A 22,381-nucleotide genomic window follows, 5' to 3' on the forward strand; every position below is an offset into this window, starting at 1 on the left:
AATGAATAAGTTCATCTAAGTGAAGCAGAGTGAAGGAGCCACTGGCAAACCCAGTGGTATGTCTTCCAGTCAGCCAGTGGAGGACATTCTGGGGCTTACTTCTTAAGACAAAACTGAATCACAACCAGAAGCCTCAAAATCAGACTAGAACTCCTCCACTTTGTACAATGATTCATAGAGAAAAGGGAAACAAAAGGATGTAATAATATTTAAACACCATTACTACTGATGAGAAATAGAATTACTAACTGTTGAATATGAATGTAACTCCCACCTTTGGGGGCAGGGCTGAATGACACATTGCCAACACAAAATGTTTATGATATTACAACCAAGACATGAGTCACTTCACTTACTTTGCCTCGCCTACTGTTGCTAACAAACTCAAGATTATACCTTAACTGTTTTTATAGCAGGATGATTGTCTCACTAGATGGCACAAGAGTAGTTTGCAACAACTCCTTATTTGTGGATGTTCCGGAAGCTGGTTACTGAGCTATTACCACCTGACACATACTGTGTTAGGCTTTAACATGCATAACCTCACTCCCTATAACAACAACCTACACGTCAGGTTAGACCTAAGTCCAGTTTTCACATGGGAGATTGGAATGGAGAGGTTAAACAATGCAGGTCATGCAGGAATTAAGCTACAGAGCAGGACTGAAATCCAGGCTGTCTGCTTCATTACCATGTTTGTAACCACCTCGCATGTTTGTCCAAGTATGTTATGGCAATCTTATTACAGCTCCTCCTACTGCCACTGGTCCTTACAACACTTTCCTTAGAAACAAATCTGAAACTCTCAATCCGCTTGCCTCCATCTCGTGAATGCTAGATTATAGGAATGTCCTACCATGCCCAGTTTTTCGCCTATCAGTCCTTATAGTTGTATTCTAGATTCCAATAGCCTTCTAATCTCACCAAATTGTTGGTCATTTATGCAAAATGGAGACTAATAGTGTCTAAAGAATGTAAGAACAACTCACACATATTCTTTGGGATAGCAACCATGCCTTTCTATTACGTTTTAAGTTATGGGTTTAGGATAAACACAGAAAATAACAAAAAGTAGCAAAACTTTGACAAATAATCACCTGATGTATAAAGTAAACACCATGCTTTTGGTTGATACTGAATCAACCACCTTCACAATTACAGGAAGATGCTATTGAATCTATTTCATTTACTCTCTTTCTACAGCTATTCCCAGGACATTCAGAAAGGAAGCATATACACTTACAGTCACGACAGTAAAAGCTTGTACTGACTTTGACCCTGTATGCATTAATAAAAAATAATGCAATTGGAGCAGATTTTGTTTGCAAGGTGTTGTTGATGTTGTTTCAGCCAAGTCTCACAACACAGCCTAGCGGACCTAAGCCATTCCTATAGCCCAAGCTGTCCTTGAACTCAGGATCTTTCTGCCTTAGCCTCTCAGTACTGGGATTAAAGGCATGTGCCACCACTGCAAACTATAGATATAAGACAAAAGGAATGGAAAGTGATTTGTAGATTGCTTAAAGGAATGGAAGGGGATTTGTAGATTGCTTACTCCAATAGCACACAATTCCAGACAGTTTGGAAAACGAACTTTCAATCAAATATTCTATTTTCAATTCTTTTAAAAACGGTGTGTAAAAGCCAAACTTTGCCAAAACAGACACAAATTGCCTACTACAATTAAATATGAAGAGAGAACTGCATTGCCATGCTTTGAAGTGTCTAAGCATCGGTCCCTAGTTCAAACTGGAGCATAATGCCATCAAAGTCAGCATTCTGAAAAAAAAAAAAAATGATTCAATGAATCAATGTATTCTTGCCACAAGAAAATGTCACCCAATTACTTTTTTTTAAGTGCTCTAGGGGCTGGAGAGACGGCTCCGCAGTTAAGAGCACTGTCTGATCAGGCAGAGGATCGATCAGAGTTCTACTTCCAGCACCCACACAGCAGATCACAACTGTCTGTAATTCCAGTTCCAGGGAGTCCAATGCCCTCTTCTGGCCTTCCAGAGCACAGCACACACATGTTTGCACTTACATATATGCAATCAAAACATCCATACAAATAAAATAAATAAATAAATAAATTTTAAAGGGCCCTAAACTCAAAAATGGACTCTCAAAATTCTCACAACACATAGCTATTTTAAACACAACTCAATAATTCTAAGCAACCTTATACACAAACAAGCATTTCAATATGTATATGTGTGTTTAACATGAAATGGTATTCCTTACATTCAATTACTACTATTATGCTAATACTGTTGCTGTGTTTGGTGGCTCCTATACTAAATAAGATATACTTTACATAATAATTACCAAAGGTGATATACAAATGTGCTAGTCACTCATCAGGGGGCCAGATGAATTAAGTTAGCAATGAAAGGCCTGGCTCACGGATAACAGATAGCATTTATTCTGCACAGTCTAAAATCTATCTCATTTAATCTCCTCACATCAAAACCATGAAGTAGGTATCATTACTGGTCATTAAACAGACAGGAACATTAATTATTATTAGGTTAATTAACCTGCAAAGATCATACAGCTTTTAAGTTCTCGAGTGACATTCAGACCAAAGCAATAAGGTAAGGCTTCAAGGTTTTCTAAACCTGTCATGTGGTCTATAATCAAAAGGACAAGAAAACTTGTCAGCATAAGCTCAACACAGCATTAAATATGGGCAAGAGGCAAGGAAATACCCAGAGTCAATAAGACAATGAGAGGAAACAAAATAAAGCTTCACAGAGAAACAAGGCCCCATGGGAAGAACAGCTGCTGGGATCAGCTCACACATTTGCTGAGCTTCTCTACCTGTCAGATAACAAGCTCCACCTTGCTCAATATCAAACAACCCCACTGCCAGTTATATTTGACAGAAACAGTCAGTCTGGACATTTCAAATGAAAAAAGTGAAACTTGGGGGTGAAGCTACTCATCTTAAGCTGTGTTACTGTGAGAGTCTCAAATTCAGCACACATCGAGAAGGCGCCAAGGCACAACACCACAAACACAAAAAACGAGAACATGTTTGTCTACTTCCCAATTAATAAATTATATGCTACTAAGAGAATAGCACACAGTAACCGGGACGTGGGCTGGCTGATTTCCGTGACCTCCAATCAGCATGCTCGGGTTCTGTTTCCACAAGCAGCTATCCTCCTCCAATAAGAGGAAAGCTGTAATGGTTCCTCAACACTGCTGACTCCACTACACTCTGAGGTAGAAGTCTCTGCAGTTTTGCTTCACTAGTATTAGAAAGTGCCAAAGAGTTTTAAAGGTACAAAATGGACTTTTGTAGAATCTGCTTATTATAAACAAGTACACGAGTTTTTCCAAAGTTAAACTGAAGCAGTCCAGTATTATTTCATATACCACTAAGTACAATAAAGCTTTATATTAAAAAATATTTCACTAGTTACCAATTGCAAGTTGCTGGGCAAGAAAAAGAAGTTCTACACAAAGGGCCTTTATTTATAAACACTCTATATTCTGTCTCTAATTTATATTCTAGGTAATAGAATTCAGTGCTATACTTATTTTATTCAAACTCCTTTCAATATCTCTTTTATAAACTTATATGGCACATACATCCTTGGAAGCAAAGATTTATTAATTCTGAAGATCAAACTTTAAAGGCAGTATTTTTAACATACCTACCACTGGCAATTTATGGTATCTAAATATTGTACAAAGACTTTAGTATTTCCCAACAAAGACAGTTTCATAAAGCAAACTCAATACCATCTACAAAGCTTAAGAGACACAGCATGAATTTATTGTCTTCCTGCTTCCATGAAGGCACAGCTGCTTCAGACAGCATCCACTTACAAAAACTTACACAAACTCAACTTTGATATCACTTTGAATATCAATATGAATAATTTAAAAGTACAGCCAGGGGCCTGAGGGGATGGCTCAGTTGGTAAAGTATTTGCCCTACCCAAGCATGAGAGCCTTAGCACCCACATAAAAAAACTGCCCAGTGTTTTGGTGTATGCTTGTAACACCTCAGCACTGGAGTGATGGTGACAGGCAGACCTTGGAGTTTGCTGGCAAGCCAGTTTAGCAGAATCACTAAATCCCAGGTCCCAGTGAGAGACTATCTAAAAAACAAGGTGGATGGCTCCTCAAGTACACTCTCAAGAGTATCTATAGTTTCCACACACACACAAGTACGTAATGTACACTCTCATACTTGTGCACCCCACACACAAACACATAAATAAAACCAGACTTGACAGAGACAAACTCCTAACTTACATGACTAATAAAATATAAGCATTTTCCAACTGTCTGGTGAGAAACCTGTACAACTGTATTATGTTGTACAGTATACATAACACTACTGTATCTTCAATGAACACCAAATCCGGTGTGTGTGTGTGTGTGTGTGTGTGTGTGTGTGTGTGTGTGTGTGTGTCACAGTGCTGTATAGCCATCAGAGGATACCTTGTGGGAGCAGTTCTCATCTTTTACCCTGGAGGTCCTGGGATTGGACGTGGACCAGCAGGCTTGATTGCAAGCACACTGAGCCATCTCACAGGCCCTACTCTTGGCATTTTTGTTGGTTACCAGCAGGGTGGGAAGTAAAGTTGCCAATGCTTTATCCTGAGACAAATTCTGAAAAATAACTATTAAAATAACTACAATTTATCTAGTTGTATGTTTATTCAAGGAATTTACGCCACCTGTGGGTTTGGACCACGCAGTAGGAGGAAGTCTGCCCCAATAGCCAGAGGAGACCCATACCAGCAGGAAAGGACAAAGCTCTAGACACCTTAGGAAGATGCTTGGAGAGAATGGGCCACACTGCTCCAGGAACCCAAGGAAGAACTGGCTTGTCTGAGAGGGGACAATCTGTTACTTGACATCTTCGCTCTCTCTGTAGGACATGTTCTCTAGCCTTAAAACTCACTGCCTCAGTTGTACAGTTTTCCCTTCATTCTTTTACTCCCCTTGCTGATTTTTTTCTCTATTCTGTTCATTACTTTTCTTTGGCTAACTCTTCAGACATGAGGTCTTTGGCACTCACTTGCTACCTGAAGATTTTACGTTTTATCAGTTCCAACTGTGCAGCAACTCCTAAAGGCAGTATGTAACAACGGTGATTTTCCTGAGACACTGTAAATATAAAATCCCTTACATGGTGAGTCAGCCTTGCTGCCCAGCTAGTTCCTGTCAATGTAGCTGTCTTTCTCTATCACAGCACAGAAAGCCGTGGGGGCGGGGCGGGGGGGGGGGGGAAGGGGGGAGAGTGGAGGTGAGGATTACCAACAAAACCTAAACAAACAATGCAACAGCCTCAGAGAGGAAAAGTAGCATCTGGAAGTAATTGAAAAATGTTTAGATACATTTATTTTATGTGTATGAGTGTTTTGCCTGCACATATGTCCATGCCCCACATGTATGCTCTGTACCTACAGAGGTCAGTAGAGATCATCAGATACCTGGGAACTCAAGGTAGTGACAGCTGTAAGTCACTGTGTGGGTGCTGGGAATCAAACCGAGTCCACAGGAAGAGCAAGTGTTCTGAACCGCTGAGCTACCTCTCAGTCCACTGAAGTAAGTTTGACTTGAGGGATTTACTAAGGTAACACAGCACAACCTCTCCAGATTTATCTACAGAAGTCATAAGTCATGTATCTCCCCAGATTTGTGTTTGAAAGTTTTTATATGAAACTTAACAATAAATCATCAACACACTGTGTAAAATGAAACAAAATGACAACCTGGGCAGTACAGACTGTAACAAAATACACAAAAATGCTAATGTGAACTAACAATACTTCCGAGACAAGCAAATGTGCAATTCTAGTTTCTACGACCCTTTACTCTCCTGAATTTCTAACAGACATTACAAAGTGTGATTTTAGAAATACCAAGAATTTAGAAATCCAGGGCTAGAGAGATGGCTCGGGGAGGTCAAGTGCTTGGCTTGCTATGCATATAAAAGTTGGGCACAACATTACATCTCTACCCAGTGCTTGGGGCCAGGATCAGAGACAGGAGAGTCCCTGGAGCTTGTTGGTCAGCCATTCTAGCCAAATCAGCAATCCCCAAGTTCAGTGAAAGAGATCTGTCTCATAGTCTCAAAAAAAGAAAAAAGTGGAGAGTGACAGAGGAAGATCTCTCTCTCTCTCTCTCTCTCTCTCTCTCTCTCTCTCTCTCTCTCTCTCTCTTTCTCTCTCTCTCTCACACACACACATACATACACACACACACACACACACACACGAACACAAGCATACACCATATATGTATACCATACACCTAAAAATATAAATATAAAAATATTTTTTTAAAAAAAAAAATCACATTGAAATTGTAATTTATAGTTTTTAAAATTTTTACAAACACATTTTAAGCTTTTTAACAACTGTGCTAAATAGAAAGCTTAACTTTCTCAATTTTCTTATGAGACTTTAGCCAGATAGTTAAAAAACAACTTTAAAAAAAAAGTCAGCTACAGTAATCAAAATAATTCTCCCCTATCCCTATGGATATCTAAAAACTTCACTGACCATAACTAGTGGCCAGTCACATAAGTGAATGAAACACAGATGAAGAACACAAAAGATGAGTCTTCTCTTGGAAAAATGAGAGGGATTAAACTTTCCAATACATTATTTACTAGTTCAAAAATTACGATCACCATTTATTGCTACTGCATCTAACCACCACAAATACAAACATGTCTAAAAACACAGTTCCTCCAAAAGGTCACAATCTCCTGAGCGAAGGGAGACTGCAAATGTTGCCCCTTAATAACATTACCGGTGAAGTCGCTTACCTACAAAGCGACATGTGACCCAAGTGTTACAATAATGGCAGGAACTCATCACTTAACAAGAGACACAATGCAGGAATGAAAATGCAGGGTCCTTTGCGACTGGACCAGCTGTCTCACTTATGACCACCTTAATGCTGGCCTGGAAAGACAAGTTAGTTACTCATACTCTATTTTCTTTCACGCTCTTTCATCACAACATTCCATCACATCTGGATAATCATCCCATGGAACAGAACTTAAGTATATACAAGAAAATAAGAGGGATGGGGATATAGCTTAAAGGTAGAGTGCTTGCCTCGCATATGCCAGGCCCTGGATCAACCTGAACCAAAATGAAAGAAAAAAGAAACAAGGAAAAAATAAGAAAAAGAAAGGAAGAAATAGCCGGGCGGTGGTGGCGCACACCTTTAATCCCAGCACTCGGGAGGCAGAGCCAGGCAGATCTCTGTGAGTTCGAGGCCAGCCTGGGCTACAGAGTGAGTTCCAGGAAAGGTGCAAAGCTACACAGAGAAACCCTGTCTCAAAAAACCAAAAAAAAAAAAAAAAGAAAGAAAGAAAAAAAAGGAAGAAAGAAATCACTGTGAAGACTAAAGGAGACCATGTGTAACCACAGCACTAGAAGGGGAATCCAGGAGGGTCCTTGGAGCTCACTGGCCACTGCTCTATCCCAATGGTCTCTAGGTCCATGAAAGGCCCTGACTCAAGAAAATCAGATGGACAGCAATTAAGTAAGGTATCTGACATTGACTTCAGGCTTCCACACACATGTAATTGTACATAAACCTGCACACACTATCAAACAAGGTATAATATTATTCTGTGCTGGCTAGTTTTATGTCTAGTTGACATAGCTAGAGTCATCTGGAAATAGGGATCTTAATTGAGAAAATGCCTCTACCAGATTGGCCTGTGGACAAGACTGTAGTGCATTTTCTGGAATGATGAATGATGACAGAGGGCCCAACTCATTATGGGTCATATATGCCCCCTCTGGGCTAGTGGTTCTTAGTGTTATAAGAAAGTAGGCTGAGCAAGAATGAGGAGCAAGCCAGTAAACAGTATTTCTGCCTATAGCTCCCGCCCTGACCTCCCAGATGATGAACTACAGGCTGTGAGCTGAAATGAACCCTCGAGTTGCTTTTGTTCATGGAGTTTATCGGAGTAACAGACAGCCTGACTGGGACGAACACCTATAACCCAAGCACTTGGAAAGCTGAGGCAGGAGAGCTGCTGAGAGTTGGAGGCCAGCCTGGGGTGACAGACTTATACCCTATCTCAAAAGATAAATAAATAAACAAAAAGCTACTCAAGCTGGGGAGGTGGCTCAGTGGAAAATCATTTGCTACACAAGCCTAAAGATCAGAGTTTGCATTTCTAGAGCCCATGAAAAAGACACACATTTTATAGTGTGTCTACATAATCTGTTGTTCATCCTTGCATACATAGAAACACAAATAATTTAAAGCTATTTGGGGGCTGAGGCAGGAAGACCACAACTTCAAGACCTGTCTGAACAATGAAGTGAGGTCCTATTGCAAAATTAAAAATTAAAAAAACTGAGGATGTATGCAGCTCCATGGCAGAGCACTTGTCTAGCCTGCAAGAAGCCCTAGGTTCAGTCAGCAGTGCCATAAACTGAAAGAAGGTGGAGATTCAGTGAAGAGCATCTCCAACTCATTGAGGAAACTGCCCAAAGTAACAATCCACTTATAACAGTCATCTAAATTACTTTTAATAAATATAACCAACTTGACAATGCAGCAAGAAAAACTAGAAATGACATAAATAACTATCAATCCAGCTATTAAAAACCAGGAAGCAGGGGCTGGTAAAACAACTCAATGACTAACGTTTCCTACTCTCAAGCCTGTTGACCTAAGTTTGATCCCTGGGACTACATGGGAGAAAGAACTTACACAAGGTGTCCAGGGCACGTGCACACATATATATACACACACGGATGGATGGACAGACAGATGGATAGAATAAAAATGTTTTTAAATCTTGAAGCAAAATTACATGTACCAGCTAGGAACATGCCTTTAATGCCAGCACTCAGAAAGTAGAGGCAGGCAGATTACTGTGAGTTCAAGGCCAGCCTGGTCTTTAAAAGAAAAATAAAATAAAATTACATGTACTCTTTTGGATTTATCTCCAAGACATAATTTAAGTATGTAGTTGAGGGGAACAGACCACAAAGCCAGGTTCTGAAAAATGGCCAGAAATGCCAGGGGTTAGAAATTTGCATCAAGACACTGTAATCCAGTGGCTGTTTGGAGAACTGACACCGGCAGCCGAATGGAGGAACACTGATGTCTCACTCGGTCGCCTTCAGTATACCTCTAAGTGTTTATCATGGGTACTTACCACCTAGTCAAGACACAAAACATTTTTTTTTCTTGGAAAGATAATTTACATTGGAAGAAAACTTCTTGGGAAAAAGGTGAAGATTTAACACAGTTTGTCCACACAAGGAACCGGACTGTGTCAGAGGAGACTTGGGCACAGGGTGGCTCAGCTTTCTGACACACACATGCCTCCTTCACCTGCTCACTTTCTTTGCTGCTCTAAAAACAGTGATGCACATGAAGAGATAGACACAATGACCAAGGCCATGGCTACCACTTCTCCTGTGATCAAAAGACAACCAAGCAAGTTCTTCTTCCACCAGCCGTTCAGGAAGGATTGTGCACATAAAGAACAGAGGGGGGAAAGTGTCTATGTCATATCTTCTCAATACATGAACAGAAGAGAAGGTCCAGAGAAACAAACTTGATCGCCTCAGTGATGAACAAAATGGAAAGATTTAAAGGTCACACAAATGCTGACAGGACCAAACACTGTGCTATCAAGGGCTAGTTCCAATATTTCAAAGCTAAGTATAAGCCAAGGAACAGATAACACTCTAGTGCTCCTGGTCAATTTACCTACCTGAAACACATCTGAGTTGTTTTGAAATCGATGTCTTTAGGAATTTCATTTTTTTTTTTTTTTTAGTAAGTGCCTTTAGAGCTTTGGGAAGATTTTTCCTTTAAACTGCTTTGCACATGGTACTAATCTTGCCAACCAACCACAGTTTTGCCAAAAAAATACTGCTTTTCAAAAACAAAACTTCAAGGTTGGCGAGAGATTAATACATACAAAAGGCTTTAACAAACTTGCTTACAAATATTACCATCCTTGTGAGTTGTACTTTAACTATTTTTAATTTTTTATTTTGTGTGTATATTCAAGTGTGTGTGCACATAAGCATGTGTGCACATGTCTGTGCAGGCCAGAGATCAACACCTGTTGTCTTCCTCAGTCACCTGTCACTTTATTTTTTTGAGACAAGGTCTCGAGCTGAACCTGGAGCTCACCAATCTGACTAGACCGCTGTCCAATTAGTGTCTTGCTCTGTCTTCCTGACTCTGGTCCCTGGGAATCTGGACTCAAGTCCTCACGGCTGCACAGCAAGTGATTTATCACTTGAGCCATCTCTATAGCCTCTACATGATTTTAATAGAGTCAATCGAGTGGGGTATGATCCACAGTTGATAATTTCACAAACTCCCCATGTGGAAGGCAGATACCTGCCTCAAGATGCTTACCACCAATGAACATGCCCTTCCCCTAAGAAAGGTACTTACCACAGACTTTATCAGCAATGAAAGGCATTGGGGGCTATTCTCAAAACACAATACAATCTATGGGGGACACCAGGTTACTACATAATACCAACTGTTTCTTACTTGGAGAGAACTATTAAGCAGTTGGTAACTTAATCTGAAGAGGAGCTTTATAGCAATGAGGCAATTCCACGTAGTTTATCTGGTAATTAAAAGAGGTTTATTTCCGGGGTAACTTACAACCAATAAGGGGTCGATTATAGGATCCAAGAAAGATGAGGTACAGTCCAGCGTAGTTCTCTGGGGAACTCTAACTTTGTCTGCAAATCCAGCATCCAGGACCATGAGGAGCTAAGAAAGCGAACACGTACGTATCTCAGGTCTTAAGGGGTCTCCTCTTGGCCACATCCCAGGGGCAGGTCATAGGCAGGTGTGGCAGTTACTTACTGCCACACTTGGGGCAGTGTTTCAAGGTCAAAGCTAGAACAGCTACCAACTACATAGCTTATCTAAAGTTAAACAAAATCTCAATGTGAACACACTCTGTTATTTCAATATCATGAACAAGCATCTTTTGACTTTTGCCTGACCTCTGGCCCATTTGCTCCAGAAACCAGAAGCTCAGGCTGATCTCATACCACAAGTGCACAGGAATGCCAACAGAAACTGAAGTTACTTCCTTTTAAATGCTATCGAGCACTATAATCTTTTGGAAAATGTGGTTATCTTCTATTACAACATGCTGTAGAAAGGGCTTTCCTGTGGAATTATGTACAGAATGCATGGATATCAGTAAACATTTAAAAAATTCAGCTCTCCTAAAATCTAAAGTCAAGAGTTTCACAACAGTCTATTTCTTTACCAAACCAATTCTGTTCCAGAAAATTAATCCACCTACCAAAAATTTTACTCCATTTTTTCATTTGCTTTTGTCCAGTTCAACAGTACTCTAAATAACCTTTTCTCGGCTACTCACTGATGTCAGCCTGGGCAAGTCACAGCTTGCCAGAGCTTGAGTCTCTTCAATTGTAAGAAAAAAGAAGTCAGATGAAGAAACATTTACTGTCGAGAGTATGCCAGGTAACATTTAGAGCATGTTATAATACTCTAAACAGATTTTCAAGCATTCTATCACCTGTTAACTCAAACAACCCTATACTGTAGTCACAATTTTTAAGTTGCATATGAGTTGCATATACTCTCAAGTTTCCACATGTCTCCCACATCAGGTGGCAGAGCAGGGTCTGAACACAGACAGTTGGAATCCAGAATCCACACTCATTAAGCTACAGCTGCCTATTAATTATAAAATAATAATCTTGCGAGCTCATAAAATTCCTGTGAAGCTCACATTTAGACTCATTGAAGCATCTGAAAGCTTTTAAGTGCTATGTACATATAAGGTACTTATTACCAAAATCATGACTGACTGATAAAATTGACTATAGAGTTTTAACTAAGTAAGCTAAACTTTTTTATTTTTATTTATTTAAGTTTAAAGGATTGGACTTTAAAGCTCAACCTCACATGAATATCCCTGAAAGATCTCTCACTAGGTCACTCAGTTTCTCCTCCAGTGCTTCCAGAGATGAAAATCTCACAAGCTCACAGGTCAGCCCATTCCAGCTTGAAACGTTCTTGCTATTATTAGAAATGTCTTCCTTTTTGTCCAAAACAAAATTAGGCTTTTTCACATGACAGCCCTATAAATACAAACCACTGACATGTTCTCACACTGCTCAACACATGACAGTTAGTAAAGTCCTCTTTAAAACTTAACTCTCCAAATTTAGTGTGATACCCAAGAAGAGGCTCAATCAAGTGTGCTCAGCACTAGACTTTCCTGAATCTACAGGCATCACCTCACCCTCCAGTTCTTGGCTCGCAAGGTGATTATGGATATATTAGCATTGACTTAATTAAAATCTCTCAGTCCCCTTAGCAATTTTCTCCATCTCAATACAGAACTTGATAATGTATCATTTTTAATTAAATGTTTTTTTCATCATCGTCCATGATTCTAGTCTGTAAAGATCTGTGTAAATCTAAATTTCATATCCACACTTTGTCTCTATCAACTATACTTTCTCCATTCCCTTCATAAATCCAATTATAACTAAATTTTCATCCTAGTCACCAAAAGACCGTTGAATAATCTAAAACCCTAAGACACACTAGCTAATACCTTGACTCTGACTGAAAACAATAAATTAAATAAGGTCTATCAATTAATTATATGATCCCTACATGACATTTTCTCCATCATCATTTATTCGTCTAGATTACAGCAGGTACATAGAAGACTCTATTAAATACCTGCTAACACTCCAAATATCATCAGCAGTTCCTTAGGCTGCCTGTTCTTTCAGTGTGTGTGTGTGTGTGTGTGTGTGTGTGTGTGTGTGTGTAATATATATATATGAAAAAATAGAAAAATGGGTTTTTTTTGTTTTTTGTTTTTTTCCAAGACAGGGTTTCTCTGTGTAGTTTTGGTGCCTGTCCTGGATCTTGCTCTGTAGACCAGGCTGGCCTTGAACTCACAGAGATCCACCTGGCTTTGCCTCCCAAATGCTGGGAGATTAAAGGCATGTGCCACCACCGCCCAGCGAAAAATGGTCACTTTAGTTAGTTCATGTCTATTATGCCTGAAAATTTTCCTAAGAAATATTTTCATTTAATAAAGGAATAACAAAACTTTCTAAAAATATTTTTAAATTTTTCAAAGATATTTATCATTTACTTGTGGGTAGATGAGTCTGTAGGGACATGTACCCCAGCCTATATATAGACGTCAAAGGATAATTGGTTCTCTCCTACCATGCAGGTTCTGGGGATCAAACCTGGGTTGTCTGGCTTGGCAACATCTTACCCACATTGAGTTACATGCAGCCTAGCAGCCTTGTTTTTTGCGACAGGGTTTCTCACTAGGTCTTGGGCTCATAAAGCTAGCAAGCCCCAGAGATCAGCTTCTCTCCACCTCCCTAGCGCTGGGATTATGAATGTCGTCATGTGGATTCTTACGTGGGTTCTGGGAATTAAACTCCAGTCCTGAACTATCTCCCTAGCCCTTCTCATTCTCTCACTTCTTACTGGTTAGAAGCTCTCTCTTCCACCTCCCAACAACACCCTTTACAGTGCAAACTCAAGAAGCCCCCAAAGTCACTTTATTGTCTGTATATCCCTTAACCTTTTCCTTCTCACAGAACTAAGTTGTGGCTGTAGATTCTCTTCTGATTCTTCTAGCCTATGAGTATAATCCAGCCCCAATTTGCTCTACTATAACTCTAGTGCACTTTCCTAAAGACAGGCATATACCACTATTGGCACATAAACTTCTCTTCCCTTGAAAATATAAGAAGTTGTCATTGCTATCATTTTTACCTTACTAACAAATAACTTGGTAGCTGGAATTGTCCTTGAAAAGCAATCGCTTTCATTGTCCCCATAACCTCCTAACATACATACTTAAATGGATTTATACGTGTATAATTAAGTTCTGCTGTCAGGCTCAAATTCTTACTGGGGAAAAAAAAGAGGGTTATAAATAATAACAAGATTTCATAGACTGAAAGATGTCAAGAGTAACTGAACAGGGAAATGACAATCACTTAAACAAATGGTTCTGGAATAAACAGGTTATCTCTATTAGGGAAAAATAACTTGGCTATTACTTTTCACAGTACACAAGAATTAATTTGCAATAAATCACAGATCTATACACAAGAACAAAAATTACCAAATTTGTATCTTTATAGCACTGGGATAGGCAAATTTCAATGGTTTGTAACTCCAGTTCCAGAGAATTCAATGCCCTCTTCTGGCCTCCAAGAGCACCAGGTACACAGAATATATATACATCAAGCAAAGCATTCAGAGACATAAGATATAAAAAAATCTCTCTAAAATATTGAAACTCCTATTCTGTTAGAAATACTATAAAAAATGAAAGGCAAACAAACACTGGAAAAAGACATTTGTAAGACATCTGCTATCTGATAAAAAGCTTATTTCTACTCATATATAAAAAATTTTACAACTCCATATATAAAAAGATAATAGGTTGGTGTTTTTTAATAGGCAAAAATGTGTTTGAACAGACACATCACAAAAGAAAACATCTGGATGGCCAAGAACTATATACGCAAAGACAGCATCACTCATCATCAGAGGGAGGCAAATCAAACTGCAATGATTTATCTGCTCTAAAGTCAAAGGAATGACAGACTGAGGTGCTGACAACACTGAGGAGCACCTAGAACTCTCAGAAAGTAGTGGTGCAAAGACACAATGATTCAGCCACATCACAGAGAGGAATCATACATGTTAACGATAAACTTTGCTACACTACCCAGCATCTCATTGCCAAGTACTTATCCCAAAGAAATGAAAACATATTTATAAAGACTGTGTGAACACTCAGACAGTCCAAAACTAGGAATGATCTAAATGTCAGCTGGTGAACAGATTGGCAAATTGTGGTCAATTCATTGGAATTGGAATGCTGCTCAAAAAAAAAAAGAAGAGAACTACCAATAGCAGACTGACACCAATTTCAAACCCGAAGACCTCATACTGTGTAAACCCATTTATACGAAACTCTAGAGAACACAGAATTAGTGTCAGAAAGTGCAGCAGTGGGTGCCTGAGGCTGTCAGAGCACACTGCACAAGAAAACAAGAATGTTTAAGATTCTTGATGAATTTTTCTATATCAGAAAGTGATGGTGATTATGTGACTATAAAATTACCAAAAATCATTGAACTGTACTTTAAATGGACGGACCTTATTTTATATAAATTACACAACAATAAACCTGAAGAAAAAAAAGCTCTGACAATCACTGGGCATTTTAAATTTTGCTTTACTATACCCCAACTTCATATTTTCAAGAATGTACCTTCTAATATGCCACCTCTAGACTGTTATACATGCAAAGAACTGGATAACAATGAGCAGTACAAACAGGGCCTGCTTTCACTGCACCGCTCATGGCACCGACTTTGGAGGCCATTTGCTTCCTCAAGCTTTTACTTAAGTGATAGTCCATGAGGTGATTTCACCTTCATGCCTAGGAGCCGGTCACCTTCTGTTCCTTGTGAAATTCACTATGGCTGACCACTTTTCCAATTTCAACCTAACAGCCGTTTCCTCGGGGATATGTCTGTCGTATGACACCCCGCGTCTCTCTTCACAGAAAATTCTGAATTCACCATCACTTTCTTTGTGTGCTGTTTATTTTCAACCTCCTCTTCTAGACTCACTGCTCAGTGTGCAGCATTTTATTTGCTAGTCTAACCAGATCCTGGAACAGGACCCTGACACCTAATTAGTGCTCAATAAAGTTACAGAATGACTAATCACAACCTGGTGACACAAGTACCATGCCAAAAACAGACTTGAGAGGTTAACAGTACATAGCTCTTAAGGGGTCAGATTCTGGCCCTTCTGATGCCAAGTCCTAGCCAATTAACTACATGTTAAGTGTCAATCAGTAGCCTAACAAAGACACTGATCTCTACAGCAGACTATGTAAGGCTTATGTACCCAGGATCTTAACTCAGATCCCATCATAGTTTGAGAAGTGTTCACATTCCTTTCTTGAAGTTTTATTTGATCAAATGTTCTTTGAAATAGCTGTGCCAGCATGATTATTTTACTGAACTGAGACACTCAGCCTGATTGTACTTCCTAGAATAGACACTAAGTAGCTACAATTAAATTTAGCACATTCCTTATGTAAGGGATGTACGTTTTCACTAAATAATGCAGTGCTTATATGTTCATTCAATTAACAGGAGTCTCTTGTCTCACTTGAGATTAATAGGAGTCTGTTGTTTCACTATTCACATACACTACTAGCTCTCACTAGACTATACTTCCTGCCATGACTAAAAGAGCAAAATGCAAGACACTATGTGTAAAGGCTTTCAATGTACGTAGAAGCATGGCATATACACACTAAAAAAAAAAACAAAACAAAGACTATGTTCAGCAATGTGAGACTTTCTACAATGATTCTATTCACTGGGAAGAAAGAAAACCTCGAAAAAACCGAAAACAGAATGAAAGAGTTTTTGAAAGACAGTGAATTTAAACAAGTGAGTCAGAATGAGTCAGCCTTAAGTGCATAGCTCAAAACTATAGAGGGACACTACCATAAATCCTGTGATGTCTAACCCTCTTCAAATGAAGGAAATAATGCTGCTGTGTGCTGAATTCTGTTCTAACCATGGTCATAATTTTGCCATGTGTATAATAACTATATGGTTTAAAGACAAACCCTTACAATACTCCCTGTGGATATGGTGCCATGGCATTTTACATCCCATATAACTAGCTGCAACCACGGGCTTGGTAAAGTTAACTAATACTTTTTTGGATGAGAATATTGGGATAACACAATTTACATCCTGCAGAAAATTCATAATGCCAAACACGCCTCCTCGTTTACCTATTCCACCAATACCATTAGCATCCTAAGCTTTAAACTCAAAAGCTTAGTGTCACTTTAACAATTTTCCCCCTTCACACCTGTGCACAAAATTTCTCACTAATCTTTTGTGTTCTTTTCAATCATCCCTTGCATTTTTTTATTTGTCTCACTATTATATAAGCCCACAATCATATTCTGGCCATAGAATTCAAACATTTGTTGAATTCAAAACAAAGGTACAATATTGCCCAGTATAATCTGCTGAGATCATGTTGGAGGTATGTCATACATGGCTTGCCAATAATAACCAACATTTGAATCCAAGATTTTATTTAGAATAACATTTCTCTAATTAACTTGGATTTCTATGTTTCCTTGTATGGGACTAAAGGAAATGTGATTTGGACAAGAATACCAGAAAGAATAGATTACTCGTTTATAAAATCAATGTTAAGAGACTACACCTCCATCCACTCATTAATCAACTCTAGTAATTAGCATTAGATTGCTCACAGAATAAGATAAATCCATGATGTCTGTCAATCAAGGGAGGAGGAAGGGAATGAGAAAAAACAAGAGGAAGGAAGTGGGGGGACCGACACCAAGTAAGTTTTTTTTTCAAGAATCAGATTCAATACAATCACTAAAATTAAAAATCCATTTGACACCAGATTCGATACAATGGAAGAGAAGGTCAACTCTTTAGACAAATCTGAAAACATAGACTGAAGGAAGAAGAAAAAGGAAAGGGATACAAGGGCACAGGCGACATTTAAAACTCAAGGAAATAGTACAACACACTTACTATTAGAGCCCCAGAAGACAATGGAGATGCAGTTTTTGAAGAAGTAATAAAAAACCTCAGAGGACAATACCATTAATATTAAGAACTGTGGGCACTTAGGAGAAAAACTTGCAAAAATTAAAGGGCAAAGAATAAATCTTAAAAAGCAGTCAGAGAAAAGGCCAGATAAGCTTTCAATAAGCAAAAATAAAATTCCTAAACAAAACCTATGAAAAAAGACAGTGAAATAACAACCTTAAAATACTGAAAGAGAATTACTAGCACACCTCAACATTTCAGCTAATTTTAAGAACATCCCTCCAAATTTAAGGAAAAGACACTTGCAGATAAACAGAACTGGAAGGCACACCCTTGAAAGTGAGCTCATTCCTTGTAGTTTTCTGCGTTTGTACCTGGACACTTGTAATAGAAATCTCTACGTGTCGAGACAAGACAATCTGGCCCTCTGATCACTGCATGCTACCCCTCTCCACCCGTGCAGCTCAAAATCAAGCCCCAGTGTACCTCGTCCTCCAGCAACTCCTGCCCTATGGGTCACCACACTGATGCACTTCAGCTAACTTGCTATAAGCAAACCTGCCATTTAATGCTACTCAAACTGAAAGTATCATACTTAATCTGTATTTTCAAATCTCAAACGGATTCACTCTCCTCTTGTACAAAGAAGGGCAAACATGAGGATTGCTTTCCCAGAGTTTTTTGCCAATGTTCAAATTCAAAGTACAATGTTTACATTTAAGCATAACTTATTTTGCCTAATATTAGGAAATGTTTTATAATTCTCTACATGACATACTTAGTTCAAATACTAACACAATTTAATTTTTTATAAAAACACTTTTAGGGGAAAAGAATTATAGAAAAGCCAATACTAACCAATTAAGGCTGTTAAAATTCCTAAATTAGAAGTTCAAGTAATGAAGGTATTCTGTCTAAAACCACAGACTCTGTGTGTGTTTGTGTGTGTATGTGTGTGTGTATGCCCATGAGTGTATATATGCATACATAGACCAATATAGATATACTGTGTGTGCATTTGTGTATATATGCATACATATACCTATATAGATATACTGTGTGTATGTACATACATATACCAATATAGATATACTCTGTGTGTGAGCATGTGTGTATATATGAATATATATACCAATATAGATATATTCTGTTTACAATACACTAAAACACACAAACTGAGTTAGAGAAGTTTCTAGAAATTACAGGTTTAAAATATTAATGCTTCAGCATATTTAAGTTACTTACTGACCCAAATAACAATTTCTACTTCTCTAAGGCTGAAGAATTAGAATGTCAGGCTGGACATGGGTGCCCATCTTTAAGCCCAGTATTCAGGAGGCCGAAATAGAAAGATCTTTTTTTCAATTTAGGGCCAACCTGGTCTACAGAGCAGGACTGCTACACAGACCTGTCTCAAAACAAAACAAATTCAAATTTCAAAAACACCATAAAAAAGGATATAGCCTAAGGACATTTTTAAACTCAATAACAGCTGTGGTGATATTTTATTTGTGCTGAAATGTGGTGATATCTTATTTATATGTTAATAAATAAAGTTTGCCTGGAGATCAGAGGAAACAGCAAGCCATTAACACAAGTCAGGCAGTGGTAGCACACGCCCTTAATCCGATCACTTGGCAGGCAGGGTCTCTGTGTGTTAAAGGACACACTAGGGAACAGCCAAGCATGGTGACACACGCCTTTAATCCCAGTACCAACCATAGAGACCTGGAGGTCTGTATAGACAGGCAGTAACAAGGAAGTGAGGTAGCTGGGCTAAGAGCCAATGAGAGGGCAGAACTGCAAGGCAATAAAGGTGCGGGTAGATAGGAAATAACGCACGTTTGGTAGCTGCAGAGCTGGAGAGGTAAGGGTGGTGGCTATCACTATTTCCCTGATCTCTAAGGCTTTCACCCCTATATTTGGCTTCGTGGTTTTTTATTTAATAAGACTGTTTAGAAATTCGTCTACAAACAGCAACTTTCATTTTATACCTAGTGTATTTTGTATATTCCAGGTGCACCATAACAAGATTCATTAGCACCTTCTCCACACCCCCAAGAATCTTCTTACCTTGAGGAACAGAGAGAAGATCCAACTACTTAATATATAGGGTCTTTCTTCATGTATAACTTGGTCCTAAAATACCTGCCCCCTTCCCACAGCATCGCAGCAACTGTCTCTAAAAGAGGAAGACACACTGCTGGGTTATCTATTGTTTGTTTGTTTGTTTGTTTGTTTTTAAGGTTCCTAAGTTTGTTTCGAAGGTTCCAACCCTTCACTTATCAAGCTGTCTCAAATAACAAAGAAGCAGAGGCCCGAGGCTAACAAAGAAGGAGGGGGAAAGGCTTCTAAAAAGTACAAAGTAGATTTCAAATAGCAAGAAAGGTCATTATCCAAAAACAACTCTCAAAACCTTCACTCAAAGCTAATTTATCCATTTTCATTCAGAATGACTTTCACAAACAATTAAGAGCAAGTTGATGGTTGCTTTCATTCCAAGCTAAAGAAAGACTAGACACAGAAAATTAGAGATGGAGAACATATACTAAAATAGGTATAGAAAATAATAGCTTGCCTAAAAAGTCAGAAAATAGGAGCTGGAGAGATGGCTTGGTCCTTGCAGTTCTTCCAGGGGACCAGAATTCAGTTCCCAGCAACCACATTACATTGGCCAGCTCACAATCACCTGTAACTCCAGCTCTACGGGGATCTGATACCTCTGGCTTCCTTGGGCACCTGCACTTAAGTATACAAACCTACACAGAGACATACATGTAATTAAAAATAATTTTTTAAAAAGTCAGGAAAAAAATTAACTATAAAAGAAATAAAAACTGCCAGGCGGTGATAACGCACCTTCAATCCCAGCACTTGGGAGACAGAGGCAAGTGGATCTCAGTGAGTTCGAAACCAGCCTGGTCTACAAAGCAAGATCCAGGACAGCCAGGGCTACACAGAGAAACCCTGTCTCAAAGAGAAAGAAAGAAAACAGGAAGGAAGGAAGGAAGGAAGGAAGGAAGGAAGGAAGGAAGGAAGGAAGGAACCACTTAAACTACATGTACTTTGATTACAGTCTAGGGAAAATATTGTACTCTATATGGTAGGATACTAAAATAAAATTTCAAGTAATTTCACCAAGAATTCTTAAAATAGGGTCTGGAGAGATGGCTCAGTGGGTAAGAGCACTAGCTGCTCTTCCAGAAGACCCAAGTTCAAGTTCCAGGACCTACACAGGAGCTCACAATCATCCTTAATTCCAGTTCCAGGGATCTAAAGCCTTCTTCTGACCTCCTCAGGCAATAAGCACGCATGTGGTGCACAGACATATATAAAACCCTCAGACATATAAGATAAAAATATTTTTTAAAAAGCTTGTGCTTCATACATTTAAAAAAAAAATCACAGTACTTGCTGTTCTTACAAACAAGTTGGGATCCCAGCTCATAACCAGCTGTAACTACAGCTTTGGGTATCTGACACTTCTGGCCTCTGCAGGCACCAGCACTCAACTCACATGTACACCCCTACATGAAGACACACACCTACATAATTAAAAATGGTAAAAATATCGTTAAAGTCACATTGATGATCACACTGGCAGCACATCACTAAAATTGGAATGATAAGAGAAAATTTGCAGGGCCCCTCCCCACAGGTGACATATAAATTCATGAAGCGTTCCATATTAAAAGAGAAAAAAGAAAAAGAAATCACATTGGAGCCAGTGAAATGGCTCATCAAGTACAGGTGCTTGCCACCAAGCCTGAAGACCTGAACTTGGGTCCCCAGAATCCACATGGTAGGGAGAGAGGGCCAACTTGGGCAAACTGCTCTCTGACCTCCATATGTAAACCATGTACACCCAAATAAAAAAGCAAATAAATAAATGTTTCTAAAACTCAGACTGCAGAATACTTAGTTTTCTAATCCAACAGCTAATACATTCTTTTAAGATAGTCAAGTCATGCAGAGATCTATCAAGAAAAGTGCAATCTCTGGTAGCCCTGAGGATGCAGCAGTGGCAGCATGCCTTGGTGGTAACCAACAGCTCTCTAAGTGGACTTAGGACCTGCTCTACAAGAGGGAGACCATGTCTGGTCCTAGAAACCCAGCTAACTCTTCAGTGCTTGTGAAGTCTTGGTTATTGGAAGAGAATCTACAACCACTAATTTACTAATAATCCCTAACAACAGTCTATAAACATTTGTCCTTATACCCACGGAATAGTGTAGTCTTCAGCCTCATCAAGGAAACTTCTCACTGCTACAGATGGAGACCACAACAGAAAACCACAACCAATCAATGTGCAGAGTTGCAGAGCCCAGGCCCAATGGATACATCTACAAAACACTACCTTATCTAACGTTCAGGGAACATGGCAAATGGGGTGTGGGGGTGTATGTGAAAAGACTGTAGAAGCCAGAGGATCAGGGAGCTTGCTGGGACACTGTGTCTCCCAGTCATGTCAGCCACCCATGAAGTCTTACCAACATGACTGTGAGCTGAATGAGGATGACATCAATGACTATGCCAGACTGGATGGAGAAAAGCCCATGAGACCTCAACCATACACAAAGAACTACAGGCTACTGAGGAAAGCTGGGAAGAGCTGAGGCGGTCCTCCTCAGGGAAAATACACCAATTGGTTTTCTGGTGCCAAACAGCCCTGGAAACATACATACAGGTAGCATTATATGGACTGAACAGGTTATATC

General features: G+C 39.2%; 1 protein-coding gene and 1 non-coding gene across 3 annotated transcripts in view; one reads left to right on the plus strand and one right to left on the minus strand.

Annotated features, from left to right (window-relative positions):
- Usp6nl (USP6 N-terminal like) overlaps positions 1 to 22,381 on the minus strand; it is a 140,392-nt gene that overhangs the window by 73,166 nt on the left and 44,845 nt on the right. The gene's annotated exons all lie outside the window — the stretch shown is intronic.
- On the plus strand, positions 21,250 to 21,356 carry LOC131912124 (U6 spliceosomal RNA). Its single transcript, XR_009379533.1, has one exon. It is a non-coding gene; the product is annotated as a U6 spliceosomal RNA (small nuclear RNA).

This window comes from Peromyscus eremicus, chromosome 5 (genome assembly GCF_949786415.1).
Source record: "Peromyscus eremicus chromosome 5, PerEre_H2_v1, whole genome shotgun sequence".
Classification (NCBI taxonomy): Eukaryota; Metazoa; Chordata; class Mammalia; order Rodentia; family Cricetidae; genus Peromyscus; species Peromyscus eremicus.